The 2467-nt window shown below is 37.3% G+C and overlaps 1 non-coding gene across 1 annotated transcript; it reads right to left on the bottom strand.

Moving 5' to 3' along the window:
* Positions 1-2020: 2020 nt before the first annotated feature.
* On the bottom strand, positions 2021-2127 carry LOC111767235 (U6 spliceosomal RNA). The gene has a single exon (XR_002799109.1). It is a non-coding gene; the product is annotated as a U6 spliceosomal RNA (small nuclear RNA).
* Between the last annotated feature and the right edge of the window lie 340 nt (positions 2128-2467).

Below are 2467 nucleotides of genomic sequence, written 5' to 3'. Positions count from 1 at the left end.
AGATTGGAAGGAAAGGACACTATTCAGTGGATTGAAGTGGCATAAAGAAATAAACAGCTCCATTAAAGATAAGTGCATGGGTAATTATTATTTTTTCAAAAATTTCTTCCCCCATCCCATTCCACTCACTGTCTACTCTCTGTATCCATTGGCTGTGTGTTCTTCTGTGGCTGCTTGTCTTTTCTTCTTGTCTTTCTCTTTAGGCAGCACCAGGAACTGATCCTGGGACCCTCCGGAGTGGGAGAGAGGCACTCAATTGCTTGCGCCACCTTGGCTCCCTGGTTCACTGTGTCTCTTATTATCTCTCCTCTGTGTCTCTTTTTATTGCATCTTGCTGAGCCACCTGTCTGAGCAGGCCAGCTCACCTTCACCAGGAGGCCCTGGGAATTGAACCCTGGACCTCCCATATGGTAGATGGGGGCCCAATCGCTTGAACCACATCCACTTCCCTGCATGGGTAATTATAAATGCCAATATTCTTATATTGTATTTTATGGTACATAACTTTTTAGTTCTTACAGGTATAAAAGAGCAAATTCTTAAAAAGTAGTGATAAAGCTGTGATTTTAAATGTACAATATATAAATATGTAATGTGCAACAAGTACAAATAAAAAGATGGTGAGACAGAGAGGTACATGTACACTTTTGAAGATAAGGTGATATTTTTAAAGGATGATTGTTAGAGATTTAGAATGTTAAATTTAAGTTCTAGAGTAATCACAAAGAAAATATATGAAAAATATATACTGAAAGAACTGAGACTCAAAATGGCAAAATGCAATCAATCAATCAATCAGTAGGAAAGCAGGCATTAATAGAAGAACTGAGGGACAAAGACCAGAGAGCAAAATGGCAGAAGAACATCTTGTAATGTAATAGTCACTTTAAATATAAACATATTCAACTATCCAGTCAAAAGACAGAGATTGGAAGAATAGGAAAAAAAACAAACATGATTCAACCATATGCTGTTGACAATAGACTCAACTTAAATCCAAAGACACAAGTGAGAAAAAATAAGCCATGTGACTGGCACCCAAAGAGAGCTAAAGCCATGTGATTGGCACCCAAAGAGAGCTAAAATAAAATAGACTTTAAGTCACAAACTATTTCAATGGACAAAGAAAAGCACTATATACTGATAAGAGGATCAATTCAACAAGAAAACATAACAAATATAATTACATATTCATCTAACAACAAAGTCACAAAATACATGAAACGAATATGGACAGATTTGAAGGGAGATATAGACAGTTCTACATTAATAGTAGGAGACTTTAATACACCACTTTCAATAATGGATAGAATAACTAGACAGAAGATCAGTAAGGAAATAGAGGACCTGAGGAATACAATAAGCTACCATAACCTAACAGACATATATAGAACTCCTTACCAAGAGCAATAGAATACTTATTCTTCCCCAAGGCTCAGATTGACCATATGTAGGTAAAAAACCAAGTCTCAATAAATTAAAAAATACTGAAATCATTAAATGTGTCTTCTCTGATAACAGTGGAATGAAGCTAGAAATCAGCAACAGGGAAAATTGAAAATTTCACAAATATGGGGAGTTAATAACACATTTATAAACAAGCAATGGGTCAAAGAAGAAATTACAAGGGAAATTAAGAAATATGTTGAGAGAAATGAAAATGAAAACACAACACACCAAAAGTTACGGGATGTAGCAAAGGCACTACTGAGAGAGAAATGAGAGCTCTAAATGCTTACATTTTTTTTTTATTGACTTTGTAATAATATTACATTAAAAATATATATGTGAGGTCCCATTCAACCCCACCCCCCCACCCCCCCTCTCCCCCCCCCCCAACAACACTCGTTCCCATCATCATGACATATCCATTGGATTTGGTAAGTACATCTTTGGGCACCTCTGCACCTCATATACATTGGTTCACATCATGGCCCATACTCTCCTCTATTCCATCAAGTGGGCCCTGTGAGGATTTACAATGTCCGGTGATTACCTCTGAAGCACCATCCAGGGCAGCAAAAATATGGAACGCTTCACGAATTTGCGTATCATCCTTGCACAGGGGCCATGCTAATCTTCTCTGTATCGTTCCAATTTTAGTATATGTGCTGCCGAAGCGAGCACTAAATGCTTACATTTTTAAAAAAAGTAAGATCTCAAATATTAACCTAACTTGATAATTGGGTGATCTAGAAAAAGAAGAGCAAACTAAACACAAAGTGAGTAGAATGAAGGAAATAACAAAAATTTGAGTTGAGATAAATGAAATCAAGAATAAAAAAACAATAGTGAAAATCAGCAAAACCAAAAGTTGGTCCTTTGAAAGTATCAATAAAATTGACAGACTGGAAAGTGGATTTGGTTCGACTGATAAAGTGTCTGCCTACCGCATGGGAGGTCCAGGGTTCAAACCCAGGGCCTCCTGACCCGTGTGGTGAGCTGGTCCACGAACAGTGCTGACTCA

Source organism: Dasypus novemcinctus, chromosome 3, assembly GCF_030445035.2.
Source record: "Dasypus novemcinctus isolate mDasNov1 chromosome 3, mDasNov1.1.hap2, whole genome shotgun sequence".
NCBI lineage: Eukaryota > Metazoa > Chordata > Mammalia > Cingulata > Dasypodidae > Dasypus > Dasypus novemcinctus.
Note: the sequence above shows the minus strand (reverse complement) of the source record. Positions and strands in the feature narration are given on the sequence as shown.